Here is a 19,492-nt window from a genome sequence, read left to right as displayed (position 1 = left end):
AGGAACCTCAGCAGCCTCGGGAGGCCCGTGAGGAACCTCAGCAGCCTCGAGAGGCCCGTGAAGAACCTCAGCAGCCTCGGGAGGCCCGAGAGGAACCTCAGCAGCCTCGAGAGGCCCGTGAAGAACCTCAGCAGCCATGAGAGGCCCGTGAGGTATCTCAGCAGACTCGGGAGGCCCGTGAGGAACCTCAGCAGCCTCCCGAGGCCTTGACCAACCCCCTCGGTTGGCTCAACCCCCACGGTGGGGCCGTCCCCCGTCGGGTAAGTCCCCGGTTGGCCCACCCACCGCCAAGCCGCTCACAGTCCCTGCTCGGTTCATCAGTCGTTTTGGCCGGGTGGTTAAGGCCCCTCGAAAACTGACATTGCCCATGCGAGTGCATTCTGGGGGGGGCGCACGTAGCGGTTGCCTTATTGGGACATAATCCACGGGCACAGGCCAGTGGGGCTTTTGATGGTGTGGGCGTGGCACGTGCGCGGTTGCTGGAGCCACGCCCTCCGAAGAGGGTTTTGGCGTTATAAAAGCTGTATGAGTTCCGGTCGCGTTTTCAGTGCTGTTGGAATAATGGAGCTTTGAACAGCTAAGCAATGTCTCGTCCTCTCGCCATCCGCAACTCCTACATGTGTAAAGTATGGCGATTCTATGTGCAACGGTGTAGACGTAGTACTGCGAACAGACAAACAGACAGACAGATGAAAAATCGGTCAGAGACCGAGGACTTGCCGGAATGTACTTTTTTATCGGCCATTTTCGACAAATATGGTGGCTGAACCACGTGACCGATGACGTCATTATTATTTGTTTTCTGAACTAATTTATTCCTTGATGATGCTCAAGAAATTTCATCTTGATCGGATGAAGTTTTGTATTTGTCAAATTATGACGTCATAATGGAGGCACCTATGACATCATCATAACATATTTTATTCCTCATGGAGAGTTCTTTACAATGAGCCATGTCTCAATTTTTTCTATTCAGCACTTTCGGCGATATAGAGGTGCAAAAATTTTCGGTTTTTCCAAGATGGCGGCCGAACCACGTGACCGATGACGTCATCATTCTTTTTTTTTTACACCAGTTTCTGCCGACATGGCGCTCAAGAAATTGCATCTTGATTGGATGAAGTTTTGTAATTATCAAATTATGACGTCATAATGGAGGCCTTGGGCTGAGAGTTAAAAATTGGGTAGAGTCTATTCCAGGGCAAGACAACAAATATGTGTGTAAAGTTTGGCGATTCTACGTGCAACGGTGCAGACGTAGTGTTGCGCGCAGACAACAGACAAACCAACCGATCAACATACTTGCCGGAATCTTTTCCGGCAAGACAAGTAACAAACTCAGATTTGCCAGTTTGCGCCATCTGTTTTGTGCCTTTCCGCTCAATCAAGCACTCCAACGAAACGGAACGGAGTGCTCGGCACCACTTATCACCGATAGCAAGCTGCTTGCTAATGGAACGCACCGCCTCTGCCCACATTCATTCCCCATTCGCTCCTCTCCCTCATTCCTTCTCACATCACTCCTTCATACGATTTCCCTCAGGCGAGAACACCGTTGCTCGGCAACACAAAAAGGCGGAAGTGGAAAACAAATCCTCAGGGGTTAAAGTGCAACTTCCTCAAAGAGCAAATGTGAATATTTCCGTAAATAAAACATTATTAAAACCACACAGGATGACTTTACTTCATTAAAACACAAGGAGTCCCCTTTTGGTCGCGGTCACTACTCGAAGCTCCTGCGGATGACGCGCTGAAAGTGAATGCTCACTCAGCTCGGCCTCTCCCTCAGGTAAATGTTATTTTTGAAATTCCTGGAAGATAATAACAAGAGATCGTTTGAGAATTACTCGTTGCAGGTTTCAGGGGAAATCATGTCAATCAATTTAGCTTCTGCGTGGTCACGTGACTCGACCAGCAGCGGGCAAAGTTTAAAAGAAAACACAGCAGGTGGGAGGGGCATCTGAATGGTGTTTCCGTCGAGGTCCGCGTTTAGTTAATAAAGCTTTCCCATTTCGATCTTCCCATCAGATCAGAGAACAGTCGCAGATCTTCCAACTTTTTTTTCTTTTCTTTCCCCGTTCCCTCTTCACCCGCACCTGTTTTTACCTTACTCTCCTTGAAGATCTCGCGAATGGTCCTATTTCCACTCGGGCGCCAGGTATCCGGGCGTTCCGAGTTGTTTTTTTTGTCTTAAAGACATGTTTACGATTATGTCATTGTCTTTACATTGTTGGACAATGAATGTCCATACATCACTCTTTAAGACAATATATTTCTGTGTGTATGTGTGTGCGCAAGCGTTACTACCTGTGTAATGCACTGGATGCCGGTCAACACGGGGTCAAGACGTGCGCGTGCGTATACATGTACTTGTCTTGTGTTTCACACAAGTGTTCATGCAAGTGTGTGCAAAACTTTCACACAAACGTGTTTACACGTGTGTGTGTGTGTGTGTGTGTGTGTGTGTGTGTGTGTGTGTGTGTGTGTGTGTGTGTGTGTGTGTGTGTGTGTGTGTGTGTGTGTGTGTGTGTGTGTGTGTGTGTGTGTGTGTGTGTGTGTGTGTGTGTGTGTGTGTGTGTGTCAAACTTTGTGGCATAATGGTTAGAACATCCGCTCTGCATCTGGTAGATCGGCGGTTCGAATCCTCTCTGAATCATAATAAACACGTTAAATATACTACGTGTTGCTTCCTTGATGCACATTATTGTGCACAAGCGCAGTTTTGATTAAACTGCCGGAGTTTTGGGAACGACCGGCTGCCGTTTGGTTCGCCCAAGCTGACGCCCAATTCGCCATTCGGAGCATTTCTGCTGACGACACCAAGTATTATTATGTCGTGTCTGCGCTCAGTGACTCCAATGCGACCAGGGTGGTGAGCCTTCTCCAGGATCCTCCGAAGGGCGGCAAGTACGAGACGCTAAAGGCGCTGCTACTCAAAACCTTCGAGCTCACTGAGGCTGAGCGCGCCCGCCAGCTCCTTTCTCTACCCGGGCTGGGCGACTCCAAGCCGTCGGAGCTGATGGTCCACATGTTGTCTCTCCTGGGCAGCCACGGACCATGTTTTCTCTTCAAGGAACTGTTCCTGCAGCAGCTGCCAGGACAGGTACAGTCAGCCTTGGCCAACTCGTCTGTTAAGGATTTCCGCACCCTGGCCAGGGAAGCAGACAAGTTTTTCTCCGCCAGACAGCAATGCAGTGCGGCTGCATGGGACCCCGGCCCCGTCGAGCCTACGCCGCTGGCGGGCACCGTTGCAGCCGCCATTACAGCCCAGCGGCAGAAGGCCCCAGCCTTGTGCTTTTACCACGCAAGGTTTGGGCCCAAGGCCAAGGCATGCCGGCCACCATGCAGCTTCAGCGAGTCGGGAAACGGGGTGGCCGGCGCTCGTTAACTGCCATGAGCGTCGGCCGTTCGGGCAGTTTGTTGTTCATTTCGGACACCGACTCCGGACGTCGTTTCCTCTGCGATACAGGGGCCCGGGTGAGCGTTCTACCTGCGTCGGCATTGGACCGGGAGGCCGGGAGTCATGGCCCCGCCCTGGAAGCTGCCAACGGCAGTGCTATTCAGACTTTTGGCAAACGGACCGTGGCACTATGCTTTGGCGGGCAGCGGTTTACATGGGAATTTGTCATGGCGAGGGTGTCCACCCCCTTGCTGGGCGCTGATTTCCTCTGCGCCAATGGCCTATTGGTGGATGTTAAAAATCAGCGGCTCATTAATGCTGAGACATTCAGTTCTCTTCCATGCTCGCTGAGCGGGTCCGCCTCGACGAGGCTTGCTTGCATGCTCTCGACCTCTGATGAGTTCGCCCGTCTCCTCACCAAGTTCCCGGCCCTTACACGGCCCACCTTTTCAGCCGTTGTCGTCAGTCACGGAGTGGAGCATCACATTCCGACCACCGGCCCGCCTGTCTCCGCCCGGGCACGATGCCTCGACCCGGGGAAACTCGCTATCGCAAAGGCGGAGTTCGACACATTGGAGCATCTTGGCATCGTGTGACGGTCCGACAGCCCGTGGGACTCGCCTCTCCACATTGCGCCAAAGCCGGGTGGTGGTTGGTGCCCATGCGGGGATTATCGCTGCCTTAACGACACCACTACCCCTGACCGCTACCCAATCCCGCACATCCAGGATTTTTCTGCCCGCTTGGCCGGTAAAGTTTTTTTTTCTAAGGTGTACCTTGTTCGTGGTTACCACCAGGTCCCCGTCCGGCCGCAGGACGTTCCTAAGACCATGGTGATTACACCGTTCAGGCTTTTCGAATTCCTCCGTATGCCTTTTGGGCTCAAGAATGCAGCCCAGGCTTTCCAGCGCCTGATGGACAGCGTGTTGTGGGATTTGCCGTTTCTGTTCTTCTACCTGGACGATATCCTCATCGCCAGCGCTTCCAGGACGGAGGACATGCTTCACCTCCGAGCGCTCTTTGAACACCTGAGTCAGCACGGCCTGATCATTAACCCGGCCAAGTGCTTGTTTGGGGTGGCCTCAATTGACTTTCTCGGCCACCGCATCACGAGGGAGGGGGCCGTCCCACTGCCGTCTAAAGTGGAGGCTGTGAAGGGTTTTCCACGCCCCCTCACAGTCAATGCCCTGCAGGAGTTTTTGGGCATGGTGAACTTTTACCATCGTTTTGTGACCCGTGCGGCCCAGCTGATGCGGCCCCTTTATGAGGCCCTCAAGGGCAAGCCTACCAAACTCGCCATTGACTGGACCAAGGAGATGGCCAAGGCTTTCACGGATGCTAAACGGGCCCTTGCCAGCGCAACCATGCTGGCGCATCCGTCGCCCGATGCACCAATTGCTCTTACCACGGATGCTTCGGACTACGTGGTTGGCGCCATGCACGAGCAGTGGGTCAAAGGGGCCTGGCAGCCACTTGCTTTTTTTAGCCAGCAGCTCCGCCCTAACGAACGAAAGTACAGTACCTTCGATCGTGAGCTCCTAGGCCTCTACCTAGCTGTCCGACACTTCCGTTACCTGTTGGAAGCCCGCCCGTTCATGGCGTTTGTGGACCACAAGCCCCTGCTTTTTGCCATGGCCAAGGTCTGGGAGCCATGGTCTGCCCATCAACAATGCCAGCTCTCCTTCGTTTCTGAGTTCACGACGGACATCCAACATGTTGCTGGGAAGGATAATACGGTCGCAGATTGTCTCTCCCGGTCCATAGCTGGCGCGGTTCACCTTGGCATCGACTACGCCTGCATGGCGGCCGATCAGATTTCCGACCTGGATGTCCAGGCCTGCAGGGTGGCGGTCACGGGGCTTCGACTGTCTGATGTGCCGTTCGAGGACACGGGCACCACGCTGCTGTGCGACGTATCTTTGGGACAGCCTCGCCCTGTCATACCCACCAGCTGGAGACAGCTGGTGTTCGATGCCGTCCATGGTTTTTCTCACCCGGGCAGGAAGGCGTCGCAAAAGTTGGTGGCGACGAAGTTCGTTTGGCACGGGCTCAGGAAGGATGTGCGGGACTGGGCCAACACCTGCGTCGAGTGCCAACGCTCGAAGGTGCATTGCCATACCCAGGCCCCGTTGGCGCCATTCACAGTGCCCGAGCGATGGTTTGACCATGTTAATGTGGACCTGATAGGGCCCCTCTCCCCCTTGCGGGGATTCACCCACCTCCTTACGATGGTCGATAGGACCACCAGGTGGCCAGAGGCCATCCCTCTCACATCTACAACATCCGCTGATGTGGCCCGGGCATTCATCAGCTATTGGGTTGCCCGTTTTGGGTTTTGGGGCCGGGGACAAGTCCTTTGTGGTCGACATCGGCGGCAAACCGGACCACCTTTCGGTGGACCGCCTCAAGCTGGCTCACTTGGACCTAGACCAGCCCCCTCGGTTGGCTCAACCCCCATGGCGGGGCCGTCCCCCGTCGGGTAAGTCCCCGGTTGGCCCGCCTACCGCCAAGCCGCTAACAGTCCCTGCTCGGGTCATCAGGGGTCGTTTCGGCCAGGTGGTTAAGGCCCCCCAAAAAGTGACATTGCCCGTGCGAGTGAATTCTGGGGGGGGGGGGGGGGGGCGCATATGGTGGTTACCCCATTGAGGAATAATTCACAGGCACAGGACCAGTGGGTCTATTGATGGTATGGGCGTGGCGTGCGCTCGGTTGTTGGAGCCACACCCCTTAAGAGGCTGGGGCGGAAGTGATTTGAGTTATAAAGATGCATGAGTTCCGGTCGGGTTTCAGTTCTGCTGAAATAAAGGAGCCTTGAACAAGTCAAGAATTGTTTTACCCTCTCGTTGCCCGCAACTCCTACAATAGCCTATTTTACTCCTGGAGATCCCAGGATTACCCACCCAAAATATCTTTGCGATCGGTTCAGCAGTTTTTACGGTACCTTCAAACAGACAGCCGGACATTTGGTGAATTATTAAAAGTAAATAATGACCTCGGTCAAAGCTCAAACGACGGGAGTTTAATCTCTGCACGAGAGAATTCCACATAGCTACTTGGGCGGTGTATATGCTAACAGATTGCTGTCTCCATCGATCTTACCAAGGCCGTAACACCTATTGGCTCAAAATCCTTTTAACTGTTGACTTGGTAGTTTTTACAATGAAGGAAACATTAACAATGTTGTTAAAAGTTTATTTTGTGATTAATTTGTGATTGGAGTTATGTTGTTTGGAATGAAAAAAGAGATACCGAGTTCAAGTAAACTAGCAACGGTACCCGCCGCCCTGTGGGTGGGGCTTCAATTCGGAGGCCCAAATGAAAAGGTAAAATATCAGAAATTGAAGGTTTTTTTTCTTTTAAACGATTCATATAAACATCCGTTAAATCATATCACACGCAAATCATCAAAATCTAAACAGTATCTTACTATAATTCACCAAAATGTCCCACAATCCACACAATCATGGGGGGTATGGATGTTACGTGTGTGTGCTGTGCATGTGACGTGTGTGTGGATGCTGTGCATGGGTGGGAGGCCAGAAGCAAACAGGCAATGCAGATACGGCGAATGCTAAAGCATGAAACCAATAAATTCCACATTCCTGTAGCACCTTCAGTCGCAAGTCAGACATGGACAGCAAGTTTGTGAAGGACTTCCACGAAAAAGGTACCTGTTCGCAAACAAACGGGTACGTTCACGAATAGAAACATCGATCGTGGGTCCGTGGCAAATCTGCATATGGCGATCCGCGAAGTTCACGTTCAGAAAGTAGAAACCATCACGGCATGTCGTCATTCACTTGAACTCGATATCTCTTTTTTCATTCCAAACAACATGACTCCAGTTAATCACAAAATAAACTTTTAACAACATTGTTAATGTTTCCTTCATTGTAAAAACTACCAAATGAACAGTTAAAAGGATTTTGAGCCGATAGCTGTTACGGCCTTGGCAAGATCGATGGAGACAGCGATCTGTTAGCGTATTCACTGCCCAAATAGCTATGTGGAATTCTCTCATGTCGAGATTAAATGTCTTTGAACTTTTCCCGAGGTCATTATTTTCTTTTAATGATGTTTATATTCAAATGATGTTTAATGATGTTTATATTGGTTTTGGGTCGTCCTTTCTGCTTATCTCATGGGATTGTAAGTTGGATAGACGGCCGTGATGGCGGCAAGGGGGATGGAATTCTCTCAAGCAGGGATTCAACGCCCACAACGGTACCCACCGCCCTACGGGCAGGGCTTCAATTGGGAGGCCCAAATGAAAAGGTAAAATATCAGAAATTGAAGGCTTTTTTTATTTTAAACTATTCATATAAACATCCGTTAAATCAGATCACACGCAAATCATCAAAATCTAAACAGTATCTTACTAGAATTCACCAAATGTCCCACAGTGATCGATACACTATGATCGTGATGATCGTGATTGTGAATCGTGATTGATAATCGTGTTCACAATCGCTATGTCGTATGTACTCCCGATACGTGTTTCCTTCATTTGAAATGGGTTAGAATTCTCCCAAGCAGGGATTCAACCCATGCCCTTATAAAAGGTCTTTGTCCGAGGTCATTGAGTCCGTGCAACGATCGGTGCAGCCGTTTGTGCGGCACCCGGGAAAGCAACATTGTCACAATGAGAACAATGAACGTTATGCGAATTTGAATGTTATGCGGGAGTCCAAACCTGAGAATGCTGGAGAATAAGGCTGAAATTGGGAAAACTAAATAGCCTATTTTACTCCTGGAGATCCCAGGATTATCCACCCAAAATATCTCTTGCGATCGGTTCAGCAGGTTTTCACAGTACCTTCGAACAGACAGACAGACAGACAGACGGATGGACATTTAGTGAATTATAGTAAGATGACGACATGCCGTGATGGTTTCTACTTTCTAAACGTGAACTTCGCAGATCGCCATACCCGTTTGTTTGCATATTTTATTCCTCATGGAGAGTTCTTTACAATGACATATGTCTCAAGTTTTTTCCATTCAGCACTTTCAGAGATGCAAAATTTATATATATATTTATATATATATATATATATATATATATATATATTGTTGTGGTTCTGTCGCCGGCCTTCTCCCCTTATCAAGGGGGGATTAATCCCCTTGTCTTTACTGGCCTGGCGTGAACCGAGACCTATTACGTCCCTCCCGGACAGCGCCAGCCAAATAGGGTTTCGGGACCAAATTCTCGCTCGTACCTAAGTACTCGCGCTGCCCTGGAAGCGAGGAAACAAGCCTCGCACAAACCACGTGAGGTTGGAATATGCCGAGAGGTTTGCGTACACGTGATCCGCGCAGTTATAACTAATGGAACCCGATTGGAGCGATCTTATTTGTGCCACGCTTAGTCAATGGAGAAATCCCGGGAACGATCAAATTCAGAAGAAAGGAAGAACAGATAGGTTTAATGATCATCACACGTATGTACAGTTCAGGATGAAGAGACACAGAGCAATCCTTATACAGGCTTAATTATCCCAAAGACAACGGGCCTGTCTCACTCACACTCACACGGGGTATTGCAGATGGTCAGGTGTTCCTCTGCGCGTCCCAGGATGGTTCTCGTTCAGCTCTCCACGGTCCCCGGCACGTCCGCGAAGACGGAGATCAGCAAAGACAAGGCCACGTAGCGGGTCACTTGAGCAAAGGCGATATATCGGGGCGAACGGCAGGGAGACTTTTATGGCAAAGGCGGGACGGCTTTTATGGCGAAGGGCGGTTACGCAGCTTCGTTCGCTTGCTTGGCTAAAACGCGCAAGTTATAAACGCCCTGGCTGTGCCCGCGTATCTCTAGCAAAAGTCAAGTTCATACAGGGCGAGTGATGCAAGTCCTCTCCCTCTCCTCTGCAAGTGCTCTTCCCCCGGCAAGTCCTTCACAACGCTGCAGTCCTGTTGAGGGCTTTGCGCATCGGGTTATATAGGCCCGCCCCGCGAGCCTTCTGGAACTCACCAGACTCATCTCACCACGGCCTCTGACGCAACCACCTCGGAGCTCTGATTGGTGGCTCATGCTTACCGTCATCGCCTCTGCCGCCCCCGGCCTCAACGCCGCCCCCACCCTTTTAGGCCTACCTCGTGTTAGCTCGACTAATGAACAACCAATGCTTAACAAACTGGATTGCACCCACAGAGGTGGAATGGTTTGCCCAAGTAGGACCTATTCTCCTGTCTTTACACAACGCAGGAGTAACACTGGAAAGGGCCTACTCTCACATATACTAAGACATAACTATACTACAAATGAGGCTACATGTTGCACGTGTGACTATCTATGGGGGACGACCTTTAACCTTTATTGACCTTACTGTACACATCTCAAAACCGTAGCAATATATATATATATATATATATATATATATATATATATATATATATATATATATATATATATATATATATATATATATATAAATATATATATATATATATTGTTGCGGTTTTGAGTTTTGTACAGTCAGTATAATAAAGGTTAAAATTTTCCCCTCATAGTTAGTCACACAAGCAACATGTAGCCTCGCGATAGTGTAGTTATGTCTTCGTATTTGTGAGCTTAGTCCTTTTCCTATGTTAGTTCTGTGTTGAGTAGAGTAAGGAGAATCGTTCCTACTTCTACTGACTATCCAGCCTCCCTAGCCTCATGCCCCTTTGCGCTAACGTTGGTTCATTTTGGGCGAAATTAACACGAGGCAGTCCTAGGAGGGTCGGGGCGTAGCCGAATGAGGGGCGGCAGAGGAGCTGACGGTAAGCACGAGCCGCCAATCAGGGCTCAGACGTTGTGGCGGCAGCACTGCGTCACAGGGCGTGGTTGGAAGATTCGAGAGGGTTCAAGAAGGTTTGGGACGTATCTATTTAACCCATCGCACAAAGCCCCCAGCAGGACTGCCTGAAAGGACTCGCTAATGGACTCACGATCACTGAGCGTCAAAGGACTGGCTGATGAACTGAAGGACTGATGAGAGGACTCGTTGACGAGCAGGAATTGAGAGATACGCGGGTGAAGAAAGACGCGCATGAACCGGAATACGCGCTATTATAAAGGGACGCTCAGTTGAGCTGGAGACTGAGCATTAAGTGCATACAGTGCATTAAGTCACACGAGTGATAATGGCTGTGTAACCGCCAGCCATGCTGAGAGATGCACACTTTCCGTTCTACCTCATCGGCTGCCTTTGTTCGGGAGACGCACTACGAGGACCCTTCCACCGCCTGCTTGCCATCCTCGCGGGACGTGCTGGGACTGTGGAGAGCTGGACGGGGCCGTTCCTGGACGACCACGTTGACGCGTTTGGCCGGAACATCAACCTGCCGGCAATTCCATGTGTGAGTGTGACGGGCCCAAGTCTGGGGAGTAAGATAAGACTGTTTATGTGCTGCTCGGTGTCTCTGCGTCCCGATCATTGTACATACGTGTGGGAATAATAATTAAACCCTTGTTCTTCCTTTTCCATTCAATCGTTCTCGTGATTTCCTCATTGACTAAGCATGGTACGAATAGAACAGCTCCACTACCCACTACCTAAACTGGGTTCCACTACCACTACCTAAACTACCTAGGGTTCCACTACCTAAACTGCACGGACCACGTGGTACTCAATCCGCTCGTTGTACCCAAATCACACGTGGCTCGTGCGAGGCTTGCTTCCTCGCTTCCGTGGCAGTGCAGGGATTTAGGTACGAGCGAGACTTGGTCCCGAAACCCTACCTTGCGTTTTGCCCAGAAGAGGCGTTTCAAGTCTCTCTGTTCCGCCAAGCCCAGAAAGAACAAGGGGATTAATCCCCCCTTGGAAAGGGGAAGAAGGGCGGCGGAGAACCGTAACAATATATATATATATATATATATATATATATATATATATATATATATATATATATATATATATAAATATATATATTGTTACGGTCCGCGGATAAGGATGTTGTTTGCCGAGCGAAGGCACCGCGGCCGAACAGTTTTCCCCGATTCACCCGATTCACCCAGACGTTGGCCGTATCGCGCCACAGCTATTCAATATGGAAAACTCTAAAGCGACCGAATGTAAAGAGGAAGAAGAAGAAGACGTACTGAGGAATAACAGGTTTTATTAATTATTTTCACAAGCCAAAGCAAAGAGAGCAGTTGGTTATATACAGAAAATGGAAGGAGCAGGCACACAGTGAAATCTTTAGCTTACCTATACAAGCTTGATTAATAAACCCCAGGACAACGTTAAAGACAGACGGACGATCACACTTACACGGGGAAATGCAGGTCGGAAGGAATGGCTTGGAGATGGGTGGCTTTTAGAGGCAAGGAAGGTTCAGCGGGTACTGGGCATGGTCGGGCCAGAAGGCACCGCCGTCAAGAAGCCGAGCTTTGGTCCCAAACTGCGCGGGCGAAGTTCCTTTCTCTGTACTGCTGCCTCGTGCGCTCCTTGCGTTGCCCCGGTCCGCTTTTCCTGCAGCGCGGCACGTTTCACGGCGGCTCGGTCACACCTGCTCGTCTCCAGCGCATCTCCTGGACCTATCTCCGTAAAAGCTCATCTCAGATCTCTTTGGGGAGCGTCCCGCGGTGGGTTATATAGGCCCTGCCCTTCACCCTTTGCGAACCTCCCCCAAACGTTCTCTCTCCGCTCTCTCAAGCCAAACCCCTCGTTCTGGGTTGGATGAGTGGGGCCGACTTACTCCTCCCCTCTATGACGAGGTGGAGACCCGCCTTTCTTCTTCGGCGTTACCTCGTGCATAATGGAGTCAAATGCAGCAAAGTGGATGGCAGATGGAAATGCAGCAAAGTGCCTAAAGAGGCAATTGCAGCAAAGTGGCGAACCTGGCACTTGGAAGCTGCCATGGGGCGTCGGAGGGCCTACTCTTATTTAATTCAGTGCAATGAAGAGTCAAACTAGTGGGAAACACATCCTTAGCCTACACAGAGAATAAGGGACTAACTATTTAAAAGGATATATCGTGTCCTGTGTGTAGGTGTATGGAATTAACTAAGAGGACGAGCTGCGACCATTCTTTACATTACGAGGGTCAGTTACACACAACAAAACCATACTTTTCACATTCGTTACACTTTCTCAAAATTGTTACACTTCTCAAATTCGTTACACTTCTCATATCCGTTACATATATATATATATATATATATATATATATATATATATATATATATATATATATATATATATATATATATATATATATATATATATATATATATATATATATATATATGTATATATATATATATATATATATATATGTATATATATATGTATATATATATATATATATATATATATATATATATATATATATATATATATATATATATATATATATATATATATATATATAGTTGCGGTTTTGCGAATAAAGGCAACCCCCATATAGTTAGTTACACCACAACATGTAGCCTCCTATAGTTAGTTATTTCTCATTAAATGTAAAGCATAGGCCCTTTCCAGTGTTTAGAAAGAAAATAAATAATGTGTTGAGTCAGGCAGGATGATTGTCGGCCTCGTTGAAGCCTAAATTGCCTCGTCATGGGACTAGACTAGGCCCTGCAAGCCCGAAGGAGGAATTAAACCTTCCCCTAAGGAGGAACGAGACATTCCTTGGAGGAGGAGCAGCGAGCAACCAATGGGAGCTAAAGGGAAAGCAGGGGGGAGTGACCAATGGTGAACAATGAGGGGCTGTCACGTCACGTGACCCCCGACCGCCAATTGAGACTCATGGAGCATTCAGGAAGGGGTTTGGGCGTTATAAAAACCCGGCCCAGAACACATTCCCTCTCTCTGGTTCCTGCTCCTGGTTCCTCATCATCACTATCACGTCGTCCCTGCCGTGATCGTCTCCGGCTGTTGGTGCCTTGGGTTGGAGCGATTCCTGGTGCTTTCGTCCACCGAGCCGATACTCGCACGAGCTGCACGACCAAGCCCATTTGGGCGAGCTGCACGACCAAGCCCATTTGGGCGAGCTGCACGACCGAGCCCATCCGGGCGAGCTGCAAGAAGCGGCCGCGCTTCCCTGCACATTACCCTCCCCCCCCCCCCCCCCCCCTTCCCCGAACGAATGAGGGCCCTTGTCTGGGAACGTAGGTAAGGCTGTTAAGATTCTCTGCTTTGTCTCTGTTCTATACATACCTGTAATTAAATACTGTGTGTGGTACTTCCAACCTGGCCGTCGTTGTCATTTTCCATCCATTGACCTATCATCGCCCGAATTAAAACCGCTCAATCGGGTCCGATAGTGTAACGGCATGGGTCACGTGACGCACAACCGCTCGGGCGTCAGAAATAAGTGTGACTTGTGCGGGGTTCAGTCCCTGTCCTCACAGCTGCGTGTGTCCGAAGGTATTCGGGTTGTGACCGCTAACCCTTCCACACCCAGCTGCGGGCCCGGCGGCTGGAGTTGCCTAGCAATCCGTCAACCACGAGTTTAGTCATGGTCGGCGGCCTCAATGGAACCGGAGTTTGTGGGGGAACGGGGCATAAACTCCCCTTTGTACGTCGACGAACCCGGGATCCGCAACAAAATATACATCAACTTTGTTTATCCATGCTCATCAGCAAACACAAGGCATGCTTTGTTGAGGCTCGACAGGCCAATATTCCTTTTGGATGACAGTTTAATGGAGTTGTTGAGAAAGTTGTTGCATGCAGTTTGGAATACATGCTGCTACTTTTTTACAAACACAACAATCTCATGTCATCCCCCATTCTTACCTGGAATCTTACCTACTACCATTACCCAGATCTCACTCAACCCTCTTTCTTGTAGGTTACCTCCCCTCCCTTCTCTCCACCTCGCCATAATCAAATGGTGACCCCCACCATCACGAGGTTGCATTTTTACCCTTTGGTAAATCATCCTTCAATGAACCATAATTGTGTGTACCGGTACTAATAATCTTCCTAAAAACAACAGATGATGGACTAAAGCTTTATATATTGGGGTGACCTTCAATGTGAACCATGTCTCAAAGTGTATTTTGCCACACAAGTGTGTGTGTGTGTGTGTGTGTGTGTGTGTGTGTGTATGTGTGTGTGTGTGTGTGTGTGTGTGTGTGTGTGTGTGTGTGTGTCGTTGGTTGTAACCTCCAAATGTGGGTTTCAGAAAGTGGAACGCAGCCCTCCCAGGCCTCAATGTATCCACCTTCATGTTTGTGTGTGTGTGTGTGACGTGAGCATTACGTCCTTGTTTTCAACGAGCACTTTTGGTTCATGTTTCCACGAGTTTTCTGTAACTGCGATGTTGAATTTTTTGCAGATGTGCCAGTGGATTACTCTGTATACCTTGTTGTGCCTTTGTACTCACAGCTGTTCTGACATCAGATTTTTTTTACATCCTGTTAGGAAGTGACTTTGCCTTCTGTTTTTACCTCACAGACCTACATATGTCTGATTGACTCAGGCTTGCCATCTTTTTAAAGCCATTGGTGGTATCCTTAGTCTTGGGCATTAATAATGATTCATTCTCCGTCACAATTGAGCTGACCTCTTCTTCGTAATTCCAGTGATCCTTCTTTGTCTGTCCCAAATCTGTCGAACTCTTTTCTTATATTTCCCTGCTCTTTTGTCTTCCTCCCAGTTGTCACTATATATATATGTTGATATTTCATCTTTTATATTTAGTTCCGGACCATACGACTCTATACTGTTTATCTGTACCATGGCAATGTCTAACTCCCCCCCCCTCCCCCCCCCATAAACGTAACTATATATTGTTGCGGTTTTGAGTTTTGTAAAATAAAGGTTAATTTCCCCCTCATAGTTTAGTCACACAAACAACACGTAGCCTTGCGATAGTGCAGTTATTTCTTAGTATTTGTGAGCATAGTTCCTTTCCTGTGTTAGTTTTGCGTTGAGTAGAATAATGAGAGTCGGTCCTTTTCATTGCTTTCATTGCCTTATGCCGCCTCCATTGCCTTATGCCTCCTGATGCTGCCTTTGGCTTTTTGGCGCGAATTAACACGAGGCAGGCTTGGCAAATCGAGCAGGGACCGAATAAGGGTGGCAGAGAAGCTGACGGTAAGCGCGAGCCACCAATCAGGGCTCAAAGGGAGTGGCTGCGGCAATGCGTCACAGGGGGTGGTTGGAACGTTCGAGAGGGCTCAGGGCGTGGCAATAAAACTCGTTGCGCGAAGCCCCCACGAGCAGTCGAGTGGAAAGGTGAGCTTGTGAGTTCTGTTGAGAGTCAGCAGTTCTGGGTGAGCAGTTCGGTCAGTTACCAGGAGTCCTTCTATGGAGAGGTGAGCTTGCAGTTCTGCGAAGGGAGGCGTTTGACTGAGTATTGATGAGAGCTACGAGTTCGAAGAAAAGACACGCGTGAACTAAGTATAAGCACTCGTACCAAAGTGACGCTCAGTTTAGCTTGAGGCCGAGCCTCTATTGGGTTAAGCGAGTGATAGCGCGCCAGTAACAACGCGCTGTGGAAGACCGCCTGCCTGCTGCCCTTTGTTCGAGAGACGCGCTACAAGGGTCCTTTCCACCACCTGCTTGCCTTCATCACGGGACGTGCTGTAACCGTGGAGAGCCACGCCGGGTGACGCCGCCGTTCCTGGACGACCAAGGCAGCACGTGAACATCATCCTGCCTGCATTTCCCCTTTGTGAGTGTGATCGGGCCTGTGTTTGGGTTAAGCAGAAGACTGTATAATGCTGCTCTGTGTCTCTGTCTTCTACCGAATTGTACATATAAGTGTAAATAATAATTAAACCTGTTATTTCTTTATTCGACCGTTTCGTCCCTTCCATCATTGACTAAGCGTGGTACGAATAGAACCGCTCGAATCGGGTTCCAATACTAACGGTAACTGCACGGACCACTTGGTACGCAATTCGCTCGGTGTACCCAAATTACACATGGCTCGTGCGAGGCTTGGTTCCCCGCTTCCGTGGCGGCACAGGTATTTAGGTACGTGCGAGACTTGTCCCGAAACCCTACCTTGCATTTGCCCGGAAGGGGCTTTCAAGTCTCGGGTACGCCGGCCCAGAAAGAACAAGGGGCTTAATCTCCCCTTGGTAAGGGTAGGAAGGGTGGCGGAAAACCTTAATAATATATATATTGTTGCAGTTTTTAGAACCTTCACATGTAAATTTAGTAGTAAATTCCCTTATAAATAACCCCTGTGTACATTGCCCCTTAATTGGCTGTTAATTGAAATAATTGCACCCTAGTTAGTCCACATTGCAACACGTAGCGAATCATAGGCCCTTTTCGTAGTTATATCATTATTATGTGTTTCAGGTAAGGCTGTGTTTCCAATAGTTGACTCTCCGTTGCATCAAACAAATAAGATAGTTCCCCTTTCAATTTTCCCCAATCGCCTCTGCCAAGTGCTAGTGACATTTGGGCTGTTTTCGGCGGCATACGCCGCCGTTGCATTGGGCTGTTTTCTTCGCGCCAAAACTCCATTGCCCACGAGGCCAGGATCGGAGAAGAAGGGCGTGGCCCCACCTCGTCATCAAAGGTGGAGCCAGGGAGCCCTCGTCATCAAAGGTGGAGTCAGCCAGCCTTACCAACCAACCAGAGCTCGGTGGGCGTGGCAGGAAAGATCTGGCAAGTTCAAGAAAGTTCCACGGGTGTGGTTATAAAACCCTTGGCGCGAGCCCCCCCCCCTCTCCCCCGAGAGAGACGAGCAAGGAGAAGGCACGACCAGGAGATGAGCTTCAGAAGTGGATGAGAAAGGAGCACTGAGAGACGCGCAAGGAGGCTGACGACCGGGGTTTCGTTGTGAACAAAACAAGTGCGTGCACGCGGACCTCGACATCGTGCCACGATCCCCGGACCTCCCTGCTGCCTGTTCTGTGGACCGACTGCTCTTCTCATCCTTCCCGCGATTCCTGCCTTCAATTCCCCTTTTGTGTACGTGAGTTTGTTCTGTTCGTCTTGTCCTGGGTATAAGTTAAGCCTGTGTAGTTTAAGGAATTGCGCTGTGTCTTCTGCTCCTTTTGTAAATGACTTTCGTTTCTCTTCTTTGGTTTTGTACATAATTAATTAATAAATACCTGTTCCTCCTTATTCTTTGGTTTTCATTCTCGTCCGATCGTCTTTGTCTTTTCCCAATTGAGTACCTGTGGCGCAATTTCGGCAGAACCGCTTATAATCAGGGTAGTCCATTGCTAATGGCTCGGATTTCGGATTGCTAAACCGCTCGGCAAATACCATCTTGTCCGGGATTCGAGCGGGGCCATCCACCTGCTTTGTGGAGGGATTGGCGGAGGTGTCCGGGTATCCCTTGACCAATCACCTTGGCCAATCCTATCCCACAAAGGAGCGACACCTGGACACTCTACTCTGGACATGCTGCTTCTGCTTTCTCAACAATGGATGGAGGTCCTCAATGCCAAACAGGAAATTAGAGCAGTCTCCCTTGACATATTACGTGCCTTCAATACGGTCTGGCACCCCGCTCTGCTCACCAAACTCTCCTCTTTTGGTATCCATGGAAATCTCCACGCATGGCTGGCGGACTTTCTCTCTAGTCGTAGTCAACGTGTGGCCCTGAATGGGTTTCTCTCATCTCCTCTTCCTGTTCAGGCTGGAGTTCCACAACGCAGTGTTCTGGGCCCTGTGCTTTTTCTGGTCTTCATCAATGATCTCTCTGACTCTCTTGAAAATCCTCTGTATCTCTTTGCTGATGAATCTACTCTCTGTCGCTCCATTCTTCATCCCTCAGATCGGCAGTCTGCAGCCTCCTCACTCTCTGCAGACCTGGACAAAATCACAGACTGGGCAAACAAGTGGAACATGTCTTTCAATCCTGACAAATCTCACACTCTTACGATGTCTCTCCGAAAAGACCGACTGGACAACCCTCCCATCCACTTTCTGAATAATCCTCTCCAAGAAGTGCTGTCACTCAAGCTTTTGGGTCTCACTATCTGCCATGATCTTTCCTGGGAAAACCACATTTCAAATCTGGCCTCCAAAGCCAGTCGCCGACTGGGCATCCTCCGTCGTGCAAAGTCCTTCCTTGGCACACCTGAGCTCCTCACCACATACAAGGCTTTCATCCGCAGCTCAATGGAATACTGCTCTCCCCTCTGGGCTGGTGCTCCTGCCTCACACCTAGCTCGTCTTCACACTGTTGAAACCAAAGCATTCAGAATCATTGGAATCTCCCGCGATGAAGCTAACTCCAAGGGCCTCCCACTCACTCACCGCAGGCAGGTTGGTGGTCTTTCTGTCTTCTACCGACTCCTCTCTGGCCTTGCCCCCCCAGCTCTCTCTGGGCTCTGTCCCGCAAATATTCCTACAGGTCGCACAAGATCTGCCTGCAACCCTCTTATGGTCAAACTGCCAAAATCAAGACTCTCTGCTCACCTTCACTCCTTCATTCCTCTTTTCTCCCGCCTCTGGAACAAACTCCCTCACTCTCTTCAATCCCACTCCACCCTCCAGGTCTTTTAAACAGCTGTTCACCACCATCTCTTATCTTCCCCCATCCAAAACCTTGATCTTTTCTACCCCCGCTAATTTCACCCCAATTCCACTTTTTGGAAATACAGTGATCCCTCGTTTATCGCGGGGGTTACGTTCCAGAACCCCCCGCGATAGACGAAAATCCGCGAAGTAGCGACCATATTTTTATTTTATTATTTATATATATTTTAAAGCTTTATGACCCTCCCCACACTCTTATTAACCTTTCCCACACTCTTATTAACCTTTCTCACACTCTTATTAACCTTTCCCATACTCTTATAAACACTTCCTATACTCTTAAACACTTTTTACACTCTTAAACATACGTAATTTTAACAACATATAAAATTCTAATGGGTACTCACGATTGAAGATACTGTAGCGACCCATGGGTTCCCCAAGCAAGACCAGCATCAGAATCTCCTTGCTCCAGCCGGTGACGTCACCGGCGGGGATCCCCGGTGCCAGAGTGGCTGGTCACGTGACCGCCAAAGCGTGCCGCGCGTGCGGGTATAATCAGCTACACCTGTTGATCACGTGACCGCCGAAGCACGCCACGCTTGAGAGGCGTGGCTTTCGGTTTCTGGTTGTGCTTTATAATGCAGCCCGATAAATGGGCTTTTCAGTGTTCCCGAGTTGGTTTTGAGAATAAATATCTTCT

Source organism: Myxine glutinosa, chromosome 7 (assembly GCF_964187855.1).
Source record: "Myxine glutinosa chromosome 7, kmMyxGlut1.1, whole genome shotgun sequence".
Taxonomy (NCBI): Eukaryota; Metazoa; Chordata; class Myxini; order Myxiniformes; family Myxinidae; genus Myxine; species Myxine glutinosa.
This window is presented reverse-complemented; position numbering follows the sequence as displayed.